Source organism: Myotis daubentonii, chromosome 11, assembly GCF_963259705.1.
Source record: "Myotis daubentonii chromosome 11, mMyoDau2.1, whole genome shotgun sequence".
NCBI lineage: Eukaryota > Metazoa > Chordata > Mammalia > Chiroptera > Vespertilionidae > Myotis > Myotis daubentonii.
The window spans coordinates 52,498,928-52,512,642 of record NC_081850.1 but is presented as its reverse complement, the minus strand read 5'-3'; the positions used below and the strand labels follow the sequence as shown (position 1 = coordinate 52,512,642).

At 39.0% G+C, this 13,715-nt stretch overlaps 1 protein-coding gene and 1 non-coding gene across 10 annotated transcripts in view; both read right to left on the bottom strand.

The window, feature by feature from the left end:
- The window catches only part of UNC13B (unc-13 homolog B), a 159,804-nt gene that overhangs the window by 133,232 nt on the left and 12,857 nt on the right, over positions 1-13,715 (bottom strand). The window lies entirely within an intron of this gene.
- Positions 4,532-4,636, bottom strand: LOC132212844 (U6 spliceosomal RNA). Its single transcript, XR_009447791.1, has one exon. It is a non-coding gene; the product is annotated as a U6 spliceosomal RNA (small nuclear RNA).

The following is a 13,715-nucleotide window of genomic DNA, read 5'->3' as shown; positions in this document are numbered from 1 at the left end:
GTGTTTTCTAAATAAATAAACCTCGGTTGGAATAGATTTTCATATACACAATCAGATTTCTATGGTTACTATTTATCAGAGCTCATTCAAGCTTGATTATACATGGACAGCAAAAGGACATTCTTTAATTCACTCAGCTTAATGTTTTAACTTCTTTTAATATATTTTTATTAATTTCAGAGAGGAAGGGAAAGGGAGAGAGAGATAGAAACATCAATGATGAGAAAATCATTGATTGGCTGCCTCCTGCAAGCCCCCCACTGGGGATGAGCCAGTAACCCCAGGCATGTGCCCTTGACCAGAACTGACCAGGACCCTTCAGTGCGCAGGCTGATGCTCTATCCACTGAGCCAAACCAGCTAGGGCTTAATGTTTTCACTTTTAATACCTGAAACCATTATAGCAAAATCTCATATTACACATAAAGCACTATTTCTTGGTCTTTATTAAAATCCATTAAACATCCTACAGGGAAGCCCACAGGTTATTAATTGCTAATACATACAAACATTAAATCAAATCAAATGTTTATTGAGCATTACTTACTAGGTGAAAGATTCTCTGGTCTTGTATAAGGTATCTCAAACTAGCTGCAAGGCAGAATTTAAATCATTAAAGTGAAGGGGGGGGGGGCAGGCACACAAGTGATTTTAATAGCTTACCTCCCCCTTCTGTAGTTGCAATAGTGTGTGCACGTATGTTCGTTTGTGCATGTGTAGTTTTTAATAGCTTATCTCCCTTTTTCAGTTGCAAGAGAGTATAGGCCTAGATCTCAAGAAAGGTAGAAAGCAAGTTTTCTGGACATAATAAAAACATCCTTTATAGATCATAGCAAAAAATACCTGTTATCACTCTGATAGGAGAATAAAGGTTTTAAATGATTCTAGATAGGAGTTACACTAGAGGTGGCTAGATCATTCCAACCCAACAGCAGATACTGACACACAAGGATATGTTTGGCAACCAATTCTCATACATCAAATATTGGTGTCTTTCATTTCAGTGATTTTTTTTGTAGTTTATTTCATTACAGTGATCTCTTAACAGTAAGCAGATTAGATGTATTTGTTTTCTTTTTTTAAATTTATCTTTATTGTTGAAAGGATTACAGATGTCCCCATCCCCTTCCCCTACCCCCATTGACCTCCTCCACCCAACTCCAGTTCCCCTCCCCTCCCCAGGTCTTCCCCACACTATTGTCTGTCCATGGGCTATGCATATATGCATTCAAATTCATTGGTTAATCTCTTCCCACCCCCACCCCTTCCCTCTGAAATACATCAGTCTGTTGCATGCTTCAATGTTTCTGAATCTTTTTGTTCATCAGTTTATTTTGCTCATTAGATTCCACATATAAGTGAGATCATGTAATACTTGTCTTTCTCTGACTGCATTATTTTGCTTAGCAAAATACTCTCCAGATTCCTCCATGCTGTCTCAAAGGGCAAGAGATACATTTTTTTTTACAACTGCATAGTATGCTATTAAATTTATCACAGTTTTTTTGTTTGTTTTTTATCCATTCATCTACTGATGGGCACTTGGGCTGTTTCTAGATCTTAGCTTTTGTAAATAATGAACATATAGGTGTACATATTCTTTCTTATTGGTTTTTATGGCTTCTTAGGATATATTCCGAGAAGTGGGATCGCTGGGTCAAATGGCAGTTCCATTTTTAATTTTTGAGGGAACTCCACACTGTTTTCCACAGTGGCTGTACCAGTCTGCATTCCCACCAACAATGTACTATGATTCCTTTTTCTCCACATCTTCGCCAGCACTTATTTGTTGGTTTATTGATGATAGCCATTCTGGCAGGTGTGAGGTGGTACTTCACTGTCATTTTAATTTGCATCTCTCTGATGATTAGTGGGGTTGAGCATCTTATCTAATAAAGAGGGAATATGCAAATTGACTGTTGTGTCATAATGGTCAAGATGGCTGCACCCACAGCGGAGGCCAAGTTCCCGTAACAAGCCTTAACAAGCAATCAGCAGGGACTTGATGGGGGACCTCAGGCCGTGCCCCCACACCCACGGGACTTGACGGGGAACCTCAAGGCACACCCCTGCCCGGGATGGAGGACCTGAGATCGCACCCTCAGCCCTGGCGTCGGGCCGGGGGACCTCAGGCTGCACTCCCCGCCTGGTGGGGCTTGATGGGGGACCTCAGGCTGTGCCCCCTGGCCCAGGCCAGGGGACCTCAGGCTGCGCCCCCTCCCCAGTGCCAGGCTAGGTGACCTGAGGCCACAACCCCCCACTGGCGGGGCTTGATGGGGGTGGGGCTGGCCAGGTCTGGGTCTCGAGCGATTTCAAGGCACATATGGGTGGGCGGGGACTTGTCTCTGATTCCCATGGTGTGCCCCAGACTCTGACAGGAGGAAGATTTTCATATACATTATACTAATTTTTTTTCATCTCTGACACTTCTATTATAGAGAAAGGGCAAATAGCAATATTAGAATATTTCCTCTAATTAATTCCCTTTTAATGTGCATGAATTTCGTGCACCAGGTCACTAGTTTTTTCATATTTTTCTTGGCCATTTGTATGTCCTCTTTGGAGAAGTATCTATTCAGGTCTTCTGCCCATTTTTTAACTGGGTTGGTTGTCTTCCTTTTGTTTGAGTTGTATGAGTGCTTTATATATTTTGGACATTAACCCCTTATCAGATGTATCATTGGCAAATATGTTCTACCATACAGTGTATTCCCTTTTCATTTTGATGCTGGTTTCTTTTACTGTGCAGAAGCCTTTTATTTTCATGTAGTCCCATTTATTTATTTTTTTTTCCTTTGTTTCTCTTGTCGTAGGCCAGTGGTTGGAAAACTGCGGCTTGCAAGCCACATGCGGCTCTTGGGCCCCTTGAGTGTGGCCACAAAGTCTCAATCGCACTGTACATGCGTGCCCACACATGGTATTTTGTGGAAGAGCCACACTCAAGGGGCCACAGTTTGCCGACCACTGTCCTAGGCGATGTACTGGTGAAAATTCTGCTCTTAAGATGTCTGATATTTTGCTGCCTACATTTTCTTCTAGGATTTTTATGGTTTCACAACTTACATTGAAGTCTTTTGTCCATTTTGAGTTTATTCTTGTGTATGATGTAAGTTGGTGGTCTAGTTCATTTTTTACATGTACCTGTCCAATTATTCCAACACCATTTATTGAAGAAGACTGTCTTTACTCCATTGTATGCTCTTGCCTCCTCTGTCAAATATTAATTGAGCATAACGGATTGAGTCGATTTCTGAGTTCTGTTCCATTGACCTATATGCCTGTTCTTGTGCCAGTATTAGGCTGTTTTGATGACAATGGCTTTGCAGTACAGCTTGATATCTGACTTTGTGATCCCTCCAACTTTGTTCTTCTTTCTCAAAATGTAGCTATTCGGGGTCTTTTTTTAGTTCCATATAAATATTTGCAGTATTTGTTCTTTTTTTTTTTTTTTTTATTAAATATATATTTTATTGATTTTTTACAGAGAGGAAGGGAGAGAGATAGAGAGCCAGAAACATCGATGAGAGAGAACCATCGATCAGCTGCCTCCTGCACATCCCCCACTGGGGATATGCCCGCAACCCAGGTACATGCCCCCGACCGGAATCGAACCTGGGACCTCTCAGTCCGCAGGCCGACGCTCTATCCACTGAGCCAAACCGGTTTCGGCGCAGTATTTGTTCTTGATATGTAAAATATGCATTAGTATTTTGATAGGAATTGCATTGAATCTATAGATTAATTTGAGTAGTATGGACATTTTAATATTAATTCTCCCAATCCATGAACATGGTATATTCTTTCCACTTGCTTTTACCTTCTTCTATCTCTTTTTTCAATGTTCTGTAGTTATCCAAGTACAGGTTTTTTTACCTCCTTGGTTAAGTTTATTTCAAAGTATCTTAATTTTTTTTTGTTACCATGGTAAATGGGATTTTTTTTTTTTTTTTTTTTTAGTTTCTCTTTCTAAGAGTTCATATTGGTGTATAAAAATGAAATCAATTTCTGGGTTTTAATTTTGTATCCTGCTACATTGCCGAATTCATTTATTAAATCTAGTAGTATTTTGGTGGAGTCTTTAGGGTTTTTCTATGTACAATATCATGTCATTTGCAAATAATGACAATTTTACATCCTCCTTTCTAATTTGGATGCCTTTTATTTCTTCTTCTTGTCTGATCGCTGTGGCTAGGAATTCCAGTACTATGTTGAATAAAAGTGGTGAAAACGGTCTTGTTCCTGTTCTTAGGGGAAATGGTTTCAGTTTTTGCCCATTGAGTATGATGTTGGTTATAAGGTGTGTCATATATGGCCTTTATTATGTTGAGATGTGACCCCTCTATTCCCACTTTACTGAGAGTTTTTATCAAAAATGGGTATTGGGGGAGGGGTGGTACTGGGATGGAGAGGGCCAATGGGGGGAAAAGAGGGCATTCATAATACTTTCAACAATAAGGATTAAAAAAGAAAAAAATGGGTGTTGGATTTTGTCGAATGCTTTTTCTGCCTCTATTGATATAATCATATGATTTAAAAATATGAAACGCTTCACGAATTTGTGTCATCCTTGCACAGGGGCCATGCTAATCTTCTGTGTATCATTCTAATTTTAGTGTATGTGCTGCCAAAACGAGCACCAGATTAAAATTATTGATGCAGTAATTAACACATTCCATTCCTTGTCTATTTTGTTTAATTTTTTAATATATCTTTTCAAAAAGTTTATAAATTGCTATCATAATTTCAAATGAGTCATTATATTGGCACCTTTTAGCTTACTAGAGGTTTAGCTTGTTAAAGGTTTGTAAAAGATCCTTTCCAGTTTCCAAAAACTAAAGATATAATCTCAGAGAGGCCTTGTCAAACTCTATAACATTCCACTAAGAAAAATAAATCAGGAAAAACTGTATACAAAATATGATGCAATTTTATGTAAAAGAAAAAAGTTAATACACAGACACACACAATAGAGAAGAAAAGACCAGTGTAATTATAATTTTTATTTTTCTCTTGATGTATTTTCCAAACTGTCTAAAGCAGCCGTGGGCAAACTACGGCCCGTTTGAAATGAACAAAACTAAAAAAAAAAAAAAAAGACCGTACCCTTTTATGTAATGATGTTTACTTTGAATTTATATTAGTTCACCAAACACTCCATCCATGCTTTTGTTCCGGCCCTCCGGTCCAGTTTAAGAACCCATTGTGGCCCTCGAGTCAAAAAGTTTGCCCACCCCTGGTCTAAAGCATGTATATATTCCTCTTGTAAATGAGAATAATTGTCACCAAAAAACTCTCCCTTATCATCCAGATGGGATCTGTTCTATTTTACTTGTTCTTCTGATGCTTATCATATTCTGTTCTATATCATAATTACCTCCTCTTATATCTGACTTCCCTGTTAGAGTACAAACCAGTTGCAGGATGGACCACATCTGTGAGCCTTAACAAGTGTTCACAAAGGCTGTATTGTGCTTCAGCTGAAAACAGTAAGGCACATTAGGCTAATTTCACTTAGAGCACAGGACCTTTGTCTCTTGAATAAACTCCTGTTGAATCCACAACAAAAACTAATATATGTACTAAATGCATGTACCAACATTATAGTTCTTCTAACTAGATGTATTCAAGACTAAAAGTTAAGATCTTCAAGTATCATTTATCTAAGGCCAGCAGACCAGCACCTTGCCAGACCTAACCAAGTAGAAAAGTCTACAATTTTATCTCGAGTTGAAAGTCCCAATGTAATGATTACCTTTCTCAATTTACAAGAAAGGTGGCTGTATTTCAATTAATTCCCAGGCATGTTTTATACCTTAGGCCAGGCTTCATAAGTTGTTTCCAGCATCTAAACTTTTCAGAACATTGTACCTACCACTCTGCATTTGTCTGCAGAATACATTCATATCTACTACCAGTTGGACTCTCACTTCAATTCAGTGAAACTGGCAGTATTATCTTCCCACTTGACAGAATATGATTCTGAATGAAATTAAGAGCCTTAGAGATAAAATTTTAGTCATTACCTAGTGAGACTCAAAACAGAGTTCTCTTGAATCCAAAATCCTGGATTTTTCCATTATACCACATGTCCTCGCAAGGAAAAAAAAAGGAATTTAGGTTGTAAACACTATTAAACTAGAGCCATAATGAACTCTCCAGCCTATAAAACACCTGCTATAATATTGCCCCTGAATACATACTAAACAAACAGAAACCACAGCTATAGGGAAACTGATTCACAACCAACATTGCACAAAGTCATCTTCCCTAAGTACTATTTTAAAATAAGACTTCTTTCATGCTCCAAAGCACTATCGGATATTATTAATTTTGTAGTTTATAGTTTATAATAAGCCAGAAAATTCTAAATGCAGCTTTACAGTACATAAACATACTAACTTCTATGGACCCAGTGACCTAATATGTAAAATGAGAATATATAATAAACAAGGTTATTTTGAGAATTATTAATCCTTACTTGCTAATTAGCAGAGTGTTTGGCAAAGAGTAGACTTACTAAATGTTAACCTCAGTATTTCACTGATTCTAAGATGATGAGACATTTTCTCATATTTTAAGAACTCTGAAGTCAAAATGTGTCTTAAAAACAATGATGTGTCACCCTGGCTGATGTCATTCAATTGGTTGGAGCATAATCCTATACACAGAAAGGTCAAGGGTTTGATTCCCAGTCAGGCCCCAGATTACAGGTTCAATCCCCACATCAGCCACAAAGGGGAGGCAACTAATGTTTCTCTCTCACATCAATGTTTCTCTCCCCCCCCCCCTCCATTCTCTCTAAAATCAATAAAAGCATTCCTCAGGTGAGGATTATAAATAAATAAATAAATAAATAATAAAATTTAAAAACAATGATGTGTCATATCCAAATCGATAACATTTTTTTTTCCTCAATGGTACCTAAAATAATGATGAGTCTTACAATCTCTGGCATCTTGTAGTCTGTGAAACGCAGTATATTATGATGCCAATACTGAGTAAATATTTATACTGCCACCATTCCTCCACCCAACAGATCCACACCTTTAACCCTGACCTCCCAAGTCATGTTTCCAACTGTAACACATGGATAGACTGCCAGCACCACAAATTTAACATGTCCAAAACCAAAATCATTATCTCCCCAGAAGCTGTCATTCTTTGTTTCCATTTCCTATCCCAACTAATGACACCATAATGAAAAACCCGACTCCACCTTGACTTCCTTCCTCTTCCTCTCCCAGCTGAGGCCTTTCCTGTCTCTCAGTTGGAATCAAACACTCCATTTCTAAACCCCATTTTATTTTGTACCTCTATCTTAGAAATTACCAAACTGTACCTTGTATATTTAGTTATACACATGGCTATATTTTGGCTCTTAGTTTCTTGAGGGCAAGGCCTATTTCTTACTATTTATACTAGTGGCCTGGTGCATGGATTCGTGCACATTGAAAGGAACTTAATTAGAAGAAATATTTTAATATCGCTATTTGCCCTTTCTCTATAATAGAAGTATCAACCCAATTCACAATCAACAATGACAGATCGAAACACAAGCATGAGATTGGCGCCACTGAGAGCTTTATATGTATCGCGCATACACACAGACACGAGTCAACTTAGTCTTTTATCTATAACTAGAGGCCCAATGCACGAAATTCATGCAAGAGTAGGCCTTCCTTCCACCTGGCTGCTAGCACCGGCTTCCCTCCAGCACCCAGGACCCGGACTTCCCTCGCAGCCCCAGCTTCATCGGGAAGGATGTCTGGTCTAATTAGCATATCACGCTTTTATTATTATAGATATTATAGATAATAAAAGCATAATATGCTAATTAGACTGGACAGCCGGACGACCTTCTGGATGAAGCCGGGGCTGCGAGGGCCAAGGCAAGCTGCCACGGCTGTGAGGGCCAAGCCCTTTGCATGAATTTCGTGCATCGGGCCTCTAGTATATATAGAATAAACTTGTTTAATTAGGCCTGCTTTCTGATTTAGCTAAACTTTTTCCAGCCCAGTGAAGCACCCAACTTCTCTTTCAGGTAATTGTTAGCAATACAGCAGTAAATATCAACACAGAGCAGATTATTATTGTAGATCATGCAGGGAGAACAAAGGGTAAAATATATTTTTTAAATATATTTTATTGATTTTTTACAGAGAGGAAGGGAGAGGGAGAGTTAGAAACATCAATCAGCTGCCTCATGCACACTCCCTACTGGGGATATGCCCGCAACCAAGGTACATGCCCTTAACCGGAATCGAACCTGGGACCCTTCAGTCCACAGGCTGACACTCTATCCACTGAGCCCAACCGGTCAGGGCCAAAGGGTAAAATATTTAACTGCAGCAGTGTTTGACTATATTCTGCACAGTGAGAAAACCTGAAGTCATTTTCAAGGTCTACCATTTCTTACTTTTTTTCAGTCAGGTCAAGTTTCTAAACTTTCTAAATCTCCGTTTTCCGGCTAATGAAAGAAACAGGATTCTACCGAATCTCCTATCTACCTACTCCAGGACTTCTGTGAAGGTCAAATGAAATCAGACATGGGAAAACACTTCACGGATATTTGGTTAAAGTGTAAAATGTTTGCACCTGGCTATAAAGCAAGACGTGTTCCTAGGCTGCAGAAACCCCAAGGAGGCTAGTTGCTAGGGAGAGGAAGCTGGGCATTGCTACATGACGTCATTATCCAGTGCCCACAGCGTTTGAGGCTGGGCTGGGCTGTGGGCCACATTTTGCACCACGGGGTCTCAGCAGCACTGGTTGCGATTTGGTGGGCTGTTGCTCTGGGGTGGTGGTGGGGCCTGTGTCCCACTTGGGGGAAGCCAAGTGTTGCTCTGTCGGTGCCAGGTCCATGGTGCCGTTTCTTTGTAAATGGCCAGTACACATCACGGCAGCTCCTGCGTTGAGCGTCTGCCCCCTGGTGGTCAGTGTGCATCACAGCAACCAGTCAGACGGTTGGAGGGACCCTTAGCATATTAGCCTTTTATATGTACAGATACTTAGGGTGACTAGTTCAATGCCTCACCCACAGTGAAGTGCTCAATAAATGTCTATGGAACTGATCACATCCTCTTTGTTAAGTTTCAGAATACTTAAGCCCCTCTCCTCAGCTGAGAGAAAAAAGGGACTATCAAATAATAAAAGTTACTATAATTTAAAAGAAATTTCACACACATGATCTCACTTAAGAGTTTAATTCTCAACTCTATGAGGTACATTGAATAGATAGTAATATTTCATTTTTGAATTGTGGCTTACTTGCCAAAAGTTTTCTAAGAATTCAAACTCAAGTCTAATTATAAATCTCGTATTTTTGGTTTTCAAACTTCTATCCTTCTGCCCCTCCCTCAGTTTCATTCCTACAAACTTTTCACCCTAATGTGGCCTACAAGGCCCTATAGTTGGGTTCCATCTATCTCCCTAGCCTCATCATAACCCATGTTTTCTCTTGCTCTATGCATACCAGCTATGCATGCCTTTCTTCAACTCCTCCTCCTCACCACAAGGCCTTTGCACATACTATTTCCTCTGACTAGAAATTCTTCTCCTTCCTTCACCTGCTTAAGGGCTCCTCTTCTTCCAGATTTCAGTTCAATCTTCACTTTATTAGGTAAGGCTCCTTTGACCTAGTAGGTAACTTTTCCTATCACATGTTCTCATAACAACATATACTCTCCTTTATAGAACAAATCACAGTTGCATTTTATCAATTTGTATGATTTTCCTTTGATTAATGTCTAGTTCCCTCGCTAATCTATACAACTTCCAAGAAGGCAAAGGGATTTTTTAAAATCATAATTCTGCTCCAAGTGCCTGGCACAACAGCTGTTGAAAGGATGAATAAATGAAACCTTTTGTACTCTTAAGCTCACTAAACCATCCCCACCACCTCACTTTCAGCCGATAAATCTTGTATTCTGCTTTACAGGGAAATCAGTTATCATCTCTTCTTACCCCCATCTCATCTTGACCTTCCTCTTCTTACAGATTCTTTCCCTTTTTGCCCCAAACATTCAGATTTCCTCTCTTACAAGACCACTCTCAATCCTTCTCTTCATGGCAAAACTTCTCAATGCAGTCTATACTTGCTAATTCCACGTCTTCACTTCCCAAATATACCAGGTGTACCAGTTAATAATGCAGATTTTTTCAATAGATGGAGTTACACGTATGTTGATATATATGCGATTTGATATGTATGCTATTTTGTTGTATTGACAAGCTTCAAAACTTCATATGTCAAATTTTCTGAAAGTGTTAACATCATAGATATTTTTATGCTTAAAAATGTCGAATTTCGTGTCAAAAAGAGAGCATTTACGGGAAGTTTTCATTCATTACTTTATTTTGAAGATAGGTGCTGCTGAATACTTCGGGAAGCTTATGGTGAACATGCTCCATCTCAAGATACTTGTGAACGCTGGTTTAAACGCTTTAAAAGTGATGATTTCGATGTGAAAGACAAAGAACATCCAGGTCAACTGAAAAAGTTTGAAGACCAACAATTACAAGCATGATTGGATGAAGATGCATGTCAAACTCAAAAACAACTTGCAGAAAGATTAAATGTTGCTCGGCAAACAATTTCCGATTGTTTGCAAGCAATGGGAAAGATTTTAAAGGAAGGAAAATGGGTGCCACATCAACTGAATGAAAGACAAATGGAAAACCGAAAAATCATCAGTAAAATGTTGCTTCAATGGCACGAAAGGAAGTCTTTTTTGCATTGAATTGTGAATGGCGATGAAAAGTGGATTTATTTTGAGAATCCCAAACGCATGAAATCATGGGTTGATGCAGGTCAACCATCAACATCGACTGCAAGGCCAAATCACTTCGGAAAGACAATGCTCTGCGTTTGGTGGGATCAGGAAGGTGTGGTGTACTATGAGCTTCTAAAACCAGGTGAAACCGTTAATACTGATTGCTAGTGACAACAAATAATCGATTTGAGCCATGCTTTGATCGTAAAACCACCAGAATGGGCCAGAAGACACGGCAAAGTAATTTTGCTTCATGATGACGCACCATCACACACTTCAAAACCAGTTAAAAACACGTTAAAAGATCTTGCCTGGGAAGTATTAACCCACCCGCTATATTCACCAGATCTCGCTCCTTCAGATTACCACTTGTTCTGATCGATGGCACACGCACTTTCTGCACTTTCTGAGCAGCACTTCAAAACGTACAAAGAAGTGGAAAATTGGGTCTCTGAATGGTTTGCCTCAAAACAAGAAAAGTTCTATTGGGACAGTATTCACAAATTACCTGAAAGATGGGGGAAATGTGTCGCTAGCGAAGGACATTACTTTGAATAAAGCACTTCTAATGTTTCTCTTGAAATTATCGTGTTTTCTTTGATTACAAAATCCGCATTATTAACCGGTACACCTGGTACTCCTCAAACCACTGCAATATGCTGCCTACACTCACACTCCTCTAATGAAACTGCTCAATAACCCTGCTGTTTTTTTTATCCACAACCAGTATCATTAATCTCTTTCATCTGATAATTCCTTCCTGAAACTACCTCTAATTTAAGCTTCTGACAGACACAGAATTCTCCATTTTCCTACAGTTCTGACCACATCTATCAACTCTTCTGCTCATTCCTTTAGCTATAGCATTCGCTCATTTTTCTCCTCTTTAACCCTCTATCAGCAAATTTATTCAAGCTAATGTGTTTACTATCAAACACCTTCAACTCCCAAAGATTTATCTCTAACACAGACTTCTAAGCCATAGACCTACATTTTCAGGTACCATTTTCAAGGGTCATCTGCAACAAGATTATTGATACTTTCAACTCAACATATCTTATATGTAATTTATCTTACAGATTAACAGCAACAACAAAAAGTATTTATTAAGCTCTTATTTTATTAATCCTCACCCAAGGATATTTTTTTCCATAGATTTTTTTTTTTAGAGAGACTGGAAGGGAAGGGGAGAGACAGAGAGAGAGAGAGAGACATTGATGTAAGAAGAGACACATCAATCAATTGCCTCCTGCACGCACTCTGACCAGGGTCGGGGAACAAGCCTGCAAATAAGGTATGTGCCCTTGATTGGAATCGAACCCGAGACCCCTCAGTCTTCAGGCTGACGCTCTAACCACTGAGAAAAGCCAGCTAGGGCTTTTAAATGGATGCATAAATATTAAAGATGTGGAAATTAAGATTCAATTAAGTTAAGTAACTCAAAAGTGGAGCTGATATATTACCAACTCAGGTCTGTCTAAAACGAAAGCTTTTAACATCTACCCTATATCACGGTACTAAAGTATAGTGAGAGTAGGAGCTAGAAAAACAGACTGGAGAATATGATCAGATAGATGGAAAAGTTTAAGATTACAAAAGCAGCTCTGGCTGGTTTGGCTCAGTGGATAGAGCCTCGGCCTGCAGACTGAAAGGTCCCAGGTTCAATTCCAGTCAAGGGCACATGCTCAGGTTGTGGGCTCAGTCCCCAGTAGGGGGCGTGCAGGAGGCAGCCAATCAATGATTCTCATTGATGTTTCTATCTCTCTGTCCTTCTCCCTTCCTCTCTGAAATACCCTTCTCCTTGGCAAGCAAATTTCCTTTTCCCTTTTGCAGATGAAAGCTCTAAAAATTTGGCTCATAATAATAGATAGAAATCATATAGGTAAGCTAGCCCTTTGATTGAATCATCTTTATCACACTCTGACTCATATAAAAGCAATTATCTTCCCACTGTCCAAATGCCAGCCCCTCCTTAGTTGATAGGCAGATCTTCCTCACTTGCTGACCTCTGGTCTCTTTCCTCTCAACATCACTCACAGTAAAACATTATAGAAATTAATAAAGCAAACAGCTACAAAAGAAATTACCAGCCCAATCCATGAAAATTACAATCCACAGGCCTATCTGTTCTCACAGTCCTACATAAGTACTTACTTAATGCCGAGAAACAGAAGAAACAGAAGCAGCAATAGGGGAGAGAAGAAAAAAAAGATTTTTCTTTTTGAAAATCTATTTCCTAATGACTAAAAATTGCTTTTTTCTATTTATATGATTATTTAGGAGGAAAAAAAAGTATATATATATCCTAGCACAAACTCTCTTCTGTCATATTTTACCACATATTTTATCACTAGCAAAAAAAAGCCCTCTTCACTTTTTTTCCTTTGATGCCATAGGCCTCTCACAAGTTCAGTGGGTAGTTTAGTGCTATATAAAATTGAAACTCAGAGACACAGACAGATAACAGTCTGGTGGTTATAGAAGGAAGGGAGGGTGCAGGGTAAAGGGATCAAATTTATGGTGACGGAAGATGATTTGACTATGGGTTGAGGGTGCACAATGCAATATACAGATCATGTATCATAGTAATGTATACTTGAAACCTATATGACCCTATTAACTAATGTCACCCGAATAAATTTAAAAATAGAAAAAGAATGAAGTTCATTAATTTAAGAAACACTAAAACTATTCTGTGGTCAGATAATGTGACCTTTGGGAAAGTGGGAGGGAGTGATGACTGAGAGGAAGGATTAGCTGGGCTTCTGGGGTTGCTAGTAGTGTTCCGTTTCTTGTCCTAGGTCAGTGGTTCTCAACCTTCCTAATGCCGCGACCCTTTAATACAGCTCCTCATGTTGTGGTGACCCCCAACCATAAAATTATTTTCGTTGCTACTTCATAACTGTCATTTTACTACTGTTATGAATCATAATGTAAATGTCTGATA